The sequence below is a fragment of the Neofelis nebulosa genome, chromosome 6, assembly GCF_028018385.1.
Source record: "Neofelis nebulosa isolate mNeoNeb1 chromosome 6, mNeoNeb1.pri, whole genome shotgun sequence".
Lineage (NCBI taxonomy): Eukaryota > Metazoa > Chordata > Mammalia > Carnivora > Felidae > Neofelis > Neofelis nebulosa.
In genome coordinates, this window is record NC_080787.1 from 87,705,113 (window position 1) to 87,719,388 (window position 14,276).

At 37.3% G+C, this 14,276-nt stretch overlaps 1 pseudogene; it reads right to left on the reverse strand.

Annotated features, from left to right (window-relative positions):
* Positions 1 to 2,094: 2,094 nt before the first annotated feature.
* On the reverse strand, positions 2,095 to 2,208 carry LOC131515562 (U6 spliceosomal RNA; annotated as a pseudogene).
* Between the last annotated feature and the right edge of the window lie 12,068 nt (positions 2,209 to 14,276).

Here is a 14,276-nt window from a genome sequence, read left to right on the forward strand (position 1 = left end):
TTGTTTTGCATTCTACATTATGCTGTCTTCTCTATAAAGCAAACTTTACTTAAAAGAAATGTATATAAGAAAATAAGAAGGCTAGTGTTTTGACAGTCAGAGGAGGGTTTTCAAAACCTAATGCCAGATGTTAGGTCAATCTTGGGAATCATGGTCATTTTAGTTTTACATTAAGAGTTTTATGTCTCTTTTTAAGACATCCAATAATATTGCAGCAATTACATTTTTAGGCAAAAGCATTTTAGAGATCAAATGCTTTTTTCCCCTCTTTCTGAAATATGATTATTTCAATTACTAGTAGCAACAATTAATCACTAACTGATTCATCAGCCTGCAGCTGGGATTGGAGAGCTGACTTCCTTTCTTTATTCCTATTTTATGTTCTACTGTGCTCAGCAGGGATTGACTAATAGCAAGCTAATAACCTTTTCCTACTCTGAGTACCTTTTTCTAATACCCGCAAAGAAGAAAATTTTAAATACTTTTTCCCAAGTACATCTTTACCTCACAATTTCTGAAGGGAACTTTAACATTACAAGTGTCGATCCATTTTGTTGTAAGAATAAGGAATTATAGGAAGACGTTTCCTTAAGGTTTGTCCGACCATTCTTTGCTATGTTTCACTAAACAACTCATGCTAGAGGGATGGTTATATAACTCACTCCAAATGGGTAACGATTTTCTATTTCTTGGAATTTATCTGAGTCATATGACTCCGTATCTATAATATACCAATATATACATACCCATCTATATAACAATATAGATTCTTCAAGCATTCTAGTGTTCTGATTATCAGTATGTTGTATTTCCTAGAATTCAGTGAGAAGATATTGTAACCTGTTTGGATTATTCCTAGGAGATGCCAGAAGCTTGGCCCAGAAGAAGCATACTCATCCTCTACTCCAGAGGAGTAGGTTCTTTTAGAGCAAGGGTTCTCAAATAAAAAATCCATAGACTTCAAACTATCTGCAAACATCAAAGAACAATTTGTGTCATTGGGTATTTTCCATATTTTGTATAAATTTCTCCAAATTATTAACATAAATCTTCTTAATGGAAACCAGATTTCCCCCAGGACATACAGAATAACCTTCTAGATAACCACATTCATTTATTTACTTAACTATTTTAAAGTCTAGTATCCTTGGAAAATGTTAGCTACAAGATCTATAGGCTAAAATTCACTCTTCTTAATGTAACTGAAATCATAATTAGTAGGCACTGGTCATACAGCTGTCAAGAACTTAGAAGGGTCTGAAACTTTACCCTACCTATGTGCCAAGTTAGCTTGCTACAGTTTCATGGGTGATGGCAGAAGACATGACACCTCTGAATAAGACACAAAGAATTTTATTACTCACAGCAATGGTAGTAGTCAGAGTATCGGCATTTTATGCTGGTGTCCCACAGGGCAATGCTAAATGGGTGAAATGTCTGCTCACACATGGTGGTTATATAAGAGGAGTAGAATTCCAACCATAGGAATAATGAATCTTTTATAATGGGCAGTAAACCTGACTGATCTTTGCCCTAAAGAGAAACAATATCTTTGTTGTATTGAACTGTAAACATGCAGGACCCACGGAGAATTGTCTTCCAACTATACTTACCCCTTGATTCAACACTCTTTTGACTACTGGAAAAGTTTTCTACTAGTACACCACTCTGTCAGGTGCATTGATCAATGACTCATAGAGATTAGGACCAAATCTGTTAAATTTGTCTCATACTATATTTAATTAAGGTTACTATCAGTAGGACTCTGAGCAGCAGGATAAGGCAATATTCAATATTAACATCAAGTGTTCCAGACCCAATCATGTGAACAAATCTTATAAACCATCTCTATCTACCTTAGAAATCCAGGTGTATTTCTCCTTAAGTTTCCACCTTGACCTTCCCATCTGGATCAAGGCACTAATCCAGGTATAGTGGGATATATCAGCGATCACACAGACTCTACCTTGCCCTGCAAGAAGAAAATTTATGGCCAATATCATCTATAACAAGCCTGGCCACTGAGTTAAGGTTAACCTGAATACATTCCAGGACTGAGGTGGTATCTTTGATCACCTCAACTAATATCGAAGGGAAATTTTGTGTCACTTTTTCCTCCATGAATTTGTGTGTCATCCTTGTGCAGGGGCTATGCTAATCTTTGCTGTATCATTCCAATTTTGGTATATGTGCTGCTGAAGCAAGCACTTATATCACCTTGTCTAATACAATTTTCTAATTCTAATTTTTCCTACTATGACTCAGATTGTAGGGAAAACTATGACATTGGTATAAGTAGCAAATCAGTTATCCCTCTAGAAGGCTCCCCAAGCAACTAAGTGTAGCTCATTTTGGAGATACAATGCAGTCATTTAAGGGTTACATTACCCACTGGGAGTGTTTTTTAACTTGGAGACCTCTTGTGATTACTCTTAAGAGGACAATAATAATTTTATGGGAAAGAAATAAGGTAATACTTGGCTTCCACACAAGACCTATAATCCCAAAAGTACTCTTGATGTCCCTAAAAGGATGGAGCCATTTATAATTATTGGAGCTCCTAAAGTGGAATCTATATCATCCAAGATCACAAGTTGACATTGCCCCAGTGTGGCCTCCTAGCCATCTGGTAGGTCTCAGGTTTCTCAATTCAGTTTGAATACTTCAGTCTAGTCATTGTTTTTGTAGGTAATGTTTGAGGACAGTTACTCCACTCTGTCTTATGTACACCATCAGCCAGATAACCTTCATCCATTCCAGAGAATCACTCTGCTACAGCAGTGGAAATATGGATTAAACAGATAATTAAAGGTGTTTACAAGAATTTTACTGGGAAGTATAGGGACTAGGATTATCACCTTCTCTTTTGATAGACTTTTTGGTAATTTTAAGATGAATGGCAATCAAACGGTGGCCAGAGCTTCCTTATAGGAACTTACAGACCCAGAAATCAATTAAATTTAAGTGCTTATTAGTTTGGGAAAGATACACAAGAGGATTTTTATTGAAGAAGGCTCTAGGAGTGGTCTATAGGAAAAAAGAAATATTAATGTTCCTTTGCCATCCATCTTTCCAAGGGTCTAAGATGATCTTGCCCAGGTGACAGTTTGTTGCTCTCCTCCAGTGCCTGAAATACTTGTATCCCATTACAGTAGCTGTAACTTTACCTTTTCTCAATCATCCCCTCCTGACAGTCACAGTTTTAATTTTGAAGGGACAGGTACAAAAGTTATAAGAACAATTTAATTAAAATTATAAAGCTCTGTTATTTCCCTTACTTTGGCCAGTATGGGCTACTGTCGGCAACTTAACAAGCAATGTACTCAACCAAGTGGTCATTATCTTTATAATGTAACTATGCCACTCTTCTATGATAATCTACGTGGTTGAATAAGAATTAAATAAAGGTTGTACAAATCAAGATATCCCAGAGTTGATATTAGGGGAAAGGAAAAAGTACCATGCTCAATAATGGTCAGGGTGGAGTTCCAAAATCTGTATCTCTCTCTCTCTCTCTCTCTCTATCTCTATCTATCATCTCTATCTCTATATCTCTATCTCTATCTCTTTATCTCCATCTCTATAATCTATTTCTATCTATCTATCAATCTATCTAATCATTTTATCCTTTTTGGAAGCAGTGACTGAAAAGAGATGACCCAATTCTGAGCACAGCTTTATTTGGTGGCAAAGTGATATACTAAGGTGTGTAAATGAGGAAGACTTGAGGGGGATATACCCAGAAACCTTTCTAAGTCAATTTTTGAGACTATTCCAATGTTCTACAATACAAGATGCCTGTGGTTCTTATGTAGTATAGGAAGACCATTGAATCGCTTAATTATTAGCTCATTGTCATGTGACCTTTAGATAAAAGATGCACCAGTATAAGTCTGTAAGTGTTCTATAAAGCTGAACATGTGACATAGACTAGTTTAAAGAGCCGTTGTAATGTGTCAGACTATGCTGATCAGATATGGAACTGTAATCTGAAAAAAATGTCAAGAGCTGTGAGGCATTGCTGATCCCCCTGAGAGGGCTCCATAGTTTGGTTTAGTCAATATGCTTTGAACAGGTGAGTGCAACACCCAATTTGCTGTGGCTTCTCCTACCACAGGACAAACACATACACTTATGGTAAGATTCATATGTCTGGCATGCTGTGGTAAAATGTAGATTATAAATTTATGGTCCTTGGGATGCCTGGGTGGTTCAGTCGGTTAAGCCTCAGACTTCAGCTCATGTCATGATCTCATGGTTCATGAGTTCAAGCCCCACATCAGGCTCTGTGCTGACAGCTCAGAGCCTGGAGCCTGCTTCAGATGCTGTGACTTGCTCTCTCTTTGTTCCTCCGTCTCTCCCTCTCTGTCTCTCTTTCTCTCGAAAAATAAAAATAAACATTAAAAAAATTAAACTTATACTCCTTGACTTTGTGCTCAATGTATGGCGATGGATATGTTGCCATATCTGGTAGGAGGTAAATCTAGACAAGAACAGGAACACTCTAGACAATGCAGCATACTGATTCCACTTGGTCTCATCAAAGAACAGGTCTTCACCGATCATTGTAAGCATCTCCATGATTGGCCCAGATGGTTCAATAAGCAGTATGGTTTGTTTCCACAGTTTGTAGTCCTAAAGAGATGTCTCTAATCTGCCAGTCTGTAGTTCACCAGGTGGCAGAATAAATAGTCTAGACTACTGGCAGCAGCTCAAGAGGCAGTAAACATAAAATGAGTTTCATCAAGGAGTGTATTGGTTAACTGAATTGAACCATCATGTCCATGTTCAGTTATGCATAGCTGGTGTTGCTGTTGTACAGCTGTAGCAGTCCAGTGGATACCATCAAGTGTCAGTTTAGATGAAATATCAGTGAACAAGGCCTAGGCATTTAGGGTAACCTCCGTGAATCAAGGATCCTGTTGGATCCAAGGACCCAAAGCCAACAGGTTTGCTTCAATTGGTGGAGAGGAGGATAAAGATTTCCTCAGAGAGATGATTACCATTTTTTTTTCTTTTCACATAAAGAAAAGATGCTATAGGGGCCAGGCAAGCACTATTTTTTAATATACCATTTCTATTTGACAAGTGAGGATTATTGGACCCTTCCTTGTTAGCCATTGTTACACACTGAATCCAAGTCAACCCAACCCCAAATGGTAATATTAGGCTGGAAAGTCACAAAGCCTTCAAGGAATCAGTGTGCAGTTTTAAGTAGAGTCTTATAGCAGCTGATTGCTGCTTTCCATAAGGGGTAACTATGTCATGGAGGCAACAAACCCAAAATATCAAAAAACATCTCTGAATGTAGGGTGCCTCCTTTTGCCAGAGACTCCAGACAGCAAAACTGTCAGTCAGAGACACTTGCAGCTTCAAGAGGAAAGTAGTTTAGAGAACATGGAAAGCTCATTGGATAGCTTCCAGCATACATTTTGGTCTGGACCCCATTCAAAGGATGCTTATTTGTGGTCTAGCCAATATAATGGTCCAAGTAGAATGCCCACTTGCTTCAAATACCCAAAGAGTTCAATAAATTATTGGATCTCTCTTTGGTGAATAGCAAAGTGACAGTAGTTTTTCCTTAACTGCTGGAGGTTTGAGAGTTTTTATATAAACTCACATAGGCCCAAGATACTCCATGGCTGGTAGCCCTCTGAATTATGTTGGGATTTATCAGCCACTCTTGTTGGTAGAAATATAATAACACTGCAGTCAAGGCCATTGACACAAAGGCTTCTGACTTGCCAACCCCCAACTCATCTTTTTAGTGAAAACTTCAGACGTTAGAAAGTAGAGGCATTAGTATTATCCTGGCCCAATTCCTGGTGGCAAATGGCACGGGGAACTTATGTACTCGTAGATGAGTACTGCAAATGTATATTGAAGGTCTTACTATATGAAGGCACTTTGGTCTTGGTCCTTGGGTACCAGTGGGACAGAAAAGAAGGTACTGGCATTGCTCAACACAAAACACCAAGTGTTATCATTCTGTGCAATGGATTCCTTTATAGGACTATAGCAGCAACAACTGGATCCAGTTAGCAATAATCTAAAGTAAAGCTTTGTCTCCTGTTGTCATTTTTCACTGACCATAGGTCTGTTGTGTTAATTGGAACCTACTCTTGCTACTTTAAGATTTAACCAAAGCTGTGATTTCCATTTGTCCTGCTTATATTAAATATATATTTTTGTTGGACCACTCTGAGTTGGACAGGCAGACACATTGGGAAGTAATTTATATGTGCCACTAGCAATTTTCTATATGTAACACTCCCTGATTGGGAGAATCCACTCTGGATTTTATAAGTGTTCACAGCACACAGATTAATATACATAAATGTGTATAAAACATTAATATACATTACTGTACATTCAGCAGTGGAAATCCTAATAGTATGTTGAATTGGCCCAAAGAGTCTCATCCACAAAAATTTATTAGCTCTTCTTCCCCAGTGTGTACCTAGCCTAAATTTTATTGCCTGAATCTGGATACCCCTACACCTATGGAACCAGAGAGGATTGTGAGTTGGGCACCTTTCTCCAAAAGATTTATATAAGTTTGAGTTTCTTTTTTTCCCAAATTTTCCATCTTACCTAGATGGGTGCACATGGCCTGTAGTTCTACTTGTGTTTCAAGGACACCTAGAACTCATTCAAACCATCTTTCTCAAAGTGGCTTAAGTCAGGGTAATGAACAGAGAAGAATCAGAGAGCCTGGAGGAATTAGACGGCAAGGCACACTTGCTTTCAAATTTGAACAGTGGTGACAGCATGTAGCTCAACCAAATGAACCTCTAATATTTTCAGTCCACCCAAAGCCCTATATGAGCAGCAAGATCATCGTTACTGACACCCGATATTTTAGATTTGGGGGCCCCTTCATTCAACTGCCATTGTCACATTGCCTTCTGGTTGAAGCTGCGCAATTCATTTCCTTTGGCTCATTTGTATTTAATATACAGAGTAATGCTGCCCTCCTCCTCTTCCTCTTCCTCTTCCTCTCCCTCTTTCTCCTCCTGTTCCTTTTTCTCCTCCTTCTCCTCCTCCACCACTTCTTCCCCTTCTTCTTCTTCTTCTTCTTCTTCTTCTTCTTCTTCACAGATTTCACTCTAATCTAGGGCATTTTCAGTTACATTATCAAAATAACAACTAGTAAGTTCTTGCAGAGTTTCAACATAAAGCCTAAGGGAGTTTTTCACGGTGGCATAACTTGCTAAACAAATTTATCTAGATTTCCTTGGGTCCATTCTCATTCATTAGTGGGCCATTTCCATCAGCACTGTAAAGCTAATTCAGGGAAGTAAGAACCCCAATATTAGTCAATGCCTCATCCATGGTTTCTCAGAAGAGTTTGTCTTTCCCAAGGAAATATCCTTGAAAGGGACAAAACTCCCTCAAAGTAGCCAAGACCCACTGCAAAAAAACCCTGAGGCCATTACTGTCATCTTTGAAAAGATCTAGGGTTGGCATGCTATGTCACAGAAGCCTCTAAGCCATAAGACAATTCATCTATGGCCATTCTTTGTTAACAGGCAGTATGTGCCCCAAGTTAAGCATTATATTCCTCATGTCTCATCTCCCAAATCAACTAACAAAAACTCTAATCCTTTGCCTGATTTCTGCCCACAGAGGTCATAAATTTCCCTGTATTTTTCCTTGGCACATCTCATTTGAATGAAAAGTGGTGGAACTTTCTGTCATCAACCCCCAGGAAAAATTTTACTACCAGTTGTTGCAAAGCCAAAGACCTGAGGATGATCACTGGGTGGGGGCCCAGTTTCACCTCTTACAAGAGAATTAGCAACACCCTGGGCATCATTTTAGTAGTTGTCTTTATACTTACTTCCTAGTGCTTGGTCTGAAACCATCTCTTCAATTCCTCTTAATTAAAAGATTATAAAGTGGAAGATCCTACTTAACATACTTAATGATACATGAACTTTCCTCTACCCTTATTAATAAGCCCGTGAGACCCTAATCTTTCTGCTTGGAGAAAGCCATGTCTCCATCAACATCCCATCTCTCAGAAAAATGGAGGGATTTGAGATTTCACCTAACAAGTTATTCTACCTCTCTTTCACGGATGCTCAGAGAAGATGATCAATCAGGCAGTCAATCTCTTGGATAAGAAACAAAGAACTTTATTATTTCCTATGTCTGTTATATCAGTATTTATGTTGGTTCCTCAAGCTCCAGTTCCCATAGGGGAGCACAAAGAGGTTCATGTAATATCTATATATGTACTGGGTTACAATACAAGGGAGAAAACCTGAGTTAGAAAAATCAAATCCTTTCTACCAGGTAGAAAGTATGTCTGATTTTTACCCAAAGGGAAAGATATTTTTGTTGTACTGGACAGTAGTATTAATGACAACAACAAAAATCAACAAATCCAATGAACCAACCAACCACCAACCAACCAATAAAACAAAACCAAACAAAACAAAAACACCAACACCAAAACCCAACCAACCAACCAACCTACCAACTGCTCTTGCTCCAGAGGAAAGAACTACCTCTATTTCCTGAGGCTATTTGCTATGCTAACATCCTTGAAATAATAGTCCAGAACAAAGGCCTAAGACTTGCAGAAATGTGAGAGACCCATGAAAAATTATCTTCCAACATTACCTGTAAAAATGTATTAAAGTGCATGCTCTCCTTTTGTTCTCAGTTTTTAACAGTCTCTTATGCTTTGGCTCTCTCCCACTCTAACCTCTTTTTTTTTTTTCCCTTCCCCTCCCCCATGGCTTTCTGTTACGTTTCTCAGGATCCACATAAGAGTGAAACCATATGGTATCTGTCTTTCTCTGTATGGCTTATTTCACTTAGCATCACACTCTGAGGGTTGATGGGGGGTGGGAGGAAGGGCAGGGTGGGTGATGGGTATTGAGGAGGGCACCTTTTGGGATGAGCACTGGGTGTTGTATGGAAACCAATTTGACAGTAAATTTCATATATTAAAAAAAAAAAAAAGACAAAGTTCTGGAAAACCTAAATTTATATGTCATTATCCTCAGAAATCATTAATAAAGCTATTAATATAAACAAACAAAAAAAAAAGTGCATGCTCTCCTTATCTTTGTCTCTGTCTCTGTATCCATCTCTGTCTTTTCTACAGTCTCTCTCTCTCTCTCTCTCTCTCTCACACACACACACACACAAACACACACACACAGCAAATGTTGAAGAAGTGTTTCTGAGGTATCTTACAGCTTTAAAACAATTCTCAGGAATTTTATAATAAAAAATATTAGGATGTTCATTTGATGTGAACCTTAGAATTTCTTTAATAGCTGATAGGATAAGAAACTCTGACGTCTTCAGTAATCATTAATGGGAAATGGAATGAATTCCTACCATATTCATAAACTAAATAAGAGGAATGGTGGCAGAGAATAAATGGGAAACTGATATGTGGCAATGTTGAAAGTCACAAAATTAGGAGCATTATGTGCAGCTAAGCAGATATCAGGCTGAGGAAATAGGCTGGAATGAGAAAGTTTGGCAAATATTTGAAAAAAGAAAACAATTTGAGTTAAATTTATAAATGAAAAGAAATCCAGTCAGTTAAGGTGATGGAGGAGGAGTGAGGGTAAAGCAGTCCCGCTTCACTGAGCAAGATAATAGTCTGCTCAGAGTATTCTGGACCCTGGAATTTTAGAGACTAAAGATTTAAGGTGGCTATAAAAGAATGAATTGTAGTAGTTGACATAGGAAGGATGAATAAGGATATCAATTGAAGCCTACTCAATGTAAGAAAAATCTGGCAATGTTTCAGAGATGATGATAGTCAAAACTATATATGGAAGAAGAAAAAATTCCTCTCAGAATTTTTCAGTACAGAAGCCATTTAACTCACATGGAAGTGAAGGTCTTTGGGACAGCCAGCTATTTCACAGGACATAAAGATCTTCTCCAGTGGGAGGTAACAGATATAGCCCTCCCAGCTCCTGTCTGAAGATATACGCAGCCCAAGTTTAGGAAATGCCTATTATTATATTATTTTTATTGTACCATAAATATTCATAGCATCATACCAGAGAGGAAAATTGTGCCGAAGGAGAGATAGAATTCCAGCATCAATGAGCTTATGGAGCAATGTAATATTCAGAAGGAACAGAAGGAGAAATGTAATATACTGACTTTTAATTTTTATTTGAGACTGATGTTCATGCCTATCTAAAGCCAGGCTCATTAGCAGAGGAGCAAAATAAATTATATTAGTACAGGAGGGAAGCATACTACAAATCCCAGACTCTAGTTTTGACAGACTTATTTATTGCATAAATATGATGAAAATGTAATGATTACCATTTATAATTATGTTTTGCAGCCAGGTTTTGTTAGTCCTTTTTAGAAACGAACACATGTAATGTACAAGAGATATAGAATAAGGCCAGTTTATTCTCTCAAGAACAAATATCTTTGTACAGTCAAGGGTCTCACACATAGAATGGACACTTCTTATTTGATATTCCCATCTGGATCTGCCTTGAAACTGGGAACTAAAAAGAGCAATGCAGAGGTTTAATACATCAAGACTTAGTCTTCCTAGAATCTCTAGCATAACTCCACAATGAAATACAGTCCATTTGTACTTAGCTTTCTCAGAAGCCACCTACTTTGATTGACTCTTGAATCATGCTGCCTGTGTAGTCTATCTTGCAACAAAATCTAAGTTTATTTGTACATGTATTACAGAAGCTAAACACATCTGGAAAGTAGGACTGTGGAAACACATTTGTATAGATTTGTGTACATTGTCATGTACACAACAAAGTGGATTTTGAATTGCAACTTTGAAATATAGTTCTATCAGTAGCTTTGTGTAGACATGAGTATGTGGAATTGACTTTGAATTCTAGAAGTGTGGGTTCAGTTTGATTTTACTTGCAACATCTCTAGGGAAACCACTGAAGAAAGTTGTATTATCAAGTAAATAATAATTTTAACATTTATCCAGTCTTTTCTATGTGTCAGGCATGAGATAAACATTTATATGCAAATTCTTGTTTAATTCTCACCACAATCCCATGAGGCAGATACTATCTATTATCTCAATTACATACATGAGGAAATGCAGGCTTAGGAAGTTACGTAACTTTCCTGAACTCATAAACCAGTTAAATGATACTATCAGTACTTAGGCCAGGTTCTGAATGACCTTGGAGTCCAAGTTCTTCATCAAGATCTCTGCATGATCTTGAGAAACACCTAAGCACAGTCTAGGATTCTGCAAGGAAATAAATCTAAAATTGATTTGAAAAAGAAAGATGAGGCATGTAATTCAGTTAACTCAATTTGTTAGAACATGTTATTTAAAAAATGTTTTCTGTTCTACTCTCCCACATTGGAAAGTTATCTTTATCAAGAATCCTGAGTCACAGAGTGGAAATCCAACCTGGGAAACTGCCCTGCAAATACAAGCTGCTTTTTTCCAAAGGGCCCTGCATTATTGTGGGTGGTTCAGCATGAAATATCACCTTTTTCAGAATCATACTCAGTCCATTATAATCCCAACGATAATTTCAACATCTCAACTTTATAGCTAAATCTCTCAACAATAGTTTGTTATGAAAAATAGGGACACCTGGGTGACTTAGTTGGTTGAGCGTCCGATTTTGGCTCAGGTCATGATCTCACGGTTTGTGAGTTCAAGACCCGCTTTGGGCTGTGTGCAGATAGCTCAGAGCCAGGAGCCTGCTTTGGATTCTCTGTCTCCCTCTCTCTGCTCCTCCCCTGCTTATGCTCTGTCTCTTCTGTCTCTCAAAAATGAATTAACATTATAAAAAAAATTAAAAAAAGAAAAAGAATTTTAAGAACTAAAGAAATACCTTAAAACGCTGCAAGTTACAGAGTCCATGTTTAGACATATCATTGAGTACAGAACAGTCATACTTAGTAGTTCAATGTATATTGATCAGAAATAATAGTTCTCTAATCTTGCAAAATGATTTACTCAATAAAATATTTAAATGATCTATATAAATGTTCAGGTGAAAGCTGAACAATTACATTATTTAATTGTGCTCAATTATTTTCCTGGGAAAATAAAATGGATTCTGCTTAAAATTTTGATAGAATAAATGAATCACCACTTTGTATGAGCACTAAGAAACAAGAGTATTAAAAATATATAGCCACAATAATTTGTTAATGGATACACAAGGTAAAAAAGATGTAAATTATAACATCAAAACCATTAACTATGTGTGGAGGGGCAGTGAGAGAGTTAAAATGTAGAGCTTTAGTTTGTATTCAAAGTTAACTTAAACTAGACTGTTATAAATATAAGATGTTTAAATATAGAGAATAAACTAGTGGTTGCCAGAAGGGAGATGGGTAGAGGAATGGTTGAAATAGGTGAAGGGAATTAAGAGGTAAAAACTTCCAGTTATAAAATAAATAAGTCATGGAAATGAAAAGCACAGCATAGGGAATAAAATCAATAATATTGTTATAACTTTGTATGGTGGCAGGTGGTAACTGTACCTACAGTTAACATTTCATAATGTATATAAGTGTCAAATCACTGTGTCATACACCTGAGACTAATATAGTATATGTCAATTATACTTCAATTTAAAAAAATAAGTAAAAGATGTTTTATGTAAACCTCATGGTAACCACAAAGCAAAAATCTATAGTAGGAACACAAAAGATAAAGAGAAGGGAACCTAGAATAGAATATCATCATATAGAATATCATCATATCACGAAGAAGAAAGCAAGAGAAAAGGAAAGAAAAAAGGAATTACAAAACAGGCACAAAATAACTAACAAAATGCTGACAGTAAATCCATACCTATCAATAATTGCTTTAAATGTAAATGGACTAAATTCTCCAATCAAAAGACGAAGAAAGACTGAATGGGTAAATAAAATAGCACCCAACTATATGTTGCCTATAGGAAATCCATTTCAGCATTAAGAATACACAGGCTGAAAGTGATGGGATGGAAATAGGTATGCCATGCAAATGGAAACCCAGAGAGGGCATGGGTAACTATACTTAGACAAAATAGACTTTAAGACAAAGTTTGTAATAAGAAACAAAGAAGATCATTATATATTGGTAAAGAGGTCATTCTAACAAAAGGATATAACATTTCTAAATATTTTATGCACCCAACATCAGACTGTCTAAATATATAAAGCAAAAGCAACAGATCTGGGGAGAAAGAAACAGCATAACAAAAATAGTAGGGAACTTTGATATCCCACTTTCAATAACTGATTGATCATCCCAACAGAAAATCTATAAGGAAACATTAAACTTAAACTATGCATTAGACTAGATGGACCTAACAGGCATACACAGAATATTCCATCCAAAAGCAACAAAACACACATTCTTCTCAAGGGTACATGGAATATTCTCAAGGATAGATCATATGTTGAGCCTGAAAGAGGTATGGTGTCCATGCAGGCATGGCCAGATAGGTCCAAGAGGACTCATCCTGGATTGTGCAGGAGCAGGAGGTTGGACCAACATGAATATCTGGCACTGGACAGAATGGGTCACTGTCAGCTGGCCCAAGGGGAAGCTCTGTGAAGTCCTGATGGACATTGTTGTGGAGAATTCAAGATCATTGAGCTGAAGGAAGTGGAAGGCAAGGTTTCCAGCAGCAGCCACAAAGGAAAGCTGATTTTCCTCAATGAGTGGAACATGAAACTGGGGTGGAAAGGTTCAATTAAAGGATCTGGTGTGAGGCACAAAGGGTTGATTGAAATTCTGAATCTCTCTGAAGAAAATAAAGTAGATGACGCTGAGGTGAACATGAGTAAAAAGAAAACTGAGGGAGATATATGGAAGGATATTAAGAAAACTTTAGGCACCACCAAGTCAGGGAGGTTCTTGGAGATTACCTGAAGCAATTTAAGACAGAATTTACAACGGGAATAATTTTACCATTGAAAACTTTGGCAACCCAGGAATTGACTGCTAAAAGGAAAGTGAGTGAGAGTACTTTACAGGCCTCATTTCCAGTGGCGTTGGGAATAAGGATTCTAACTGTGGCATTACTCATGATGAAACTGTTTGGCACAACTGTGAAACAGCTGTGCAGCATCTTCACTGTGAAAGACTTTGTGCAAAATTTTCTAAATCTTCAGTTGTATTAGAAGCTGTAAAGGGAGGGAAATTCTAGGAACAAAGGACACATCACTGGTGAATATATAAAATTGTTAACAAATAAAAAGGTCATCGTGAAATGGAGATGTAGGGACTAGCTAGAAGAACACTATTCGACAGTTGCACTGAATTTTGTGTC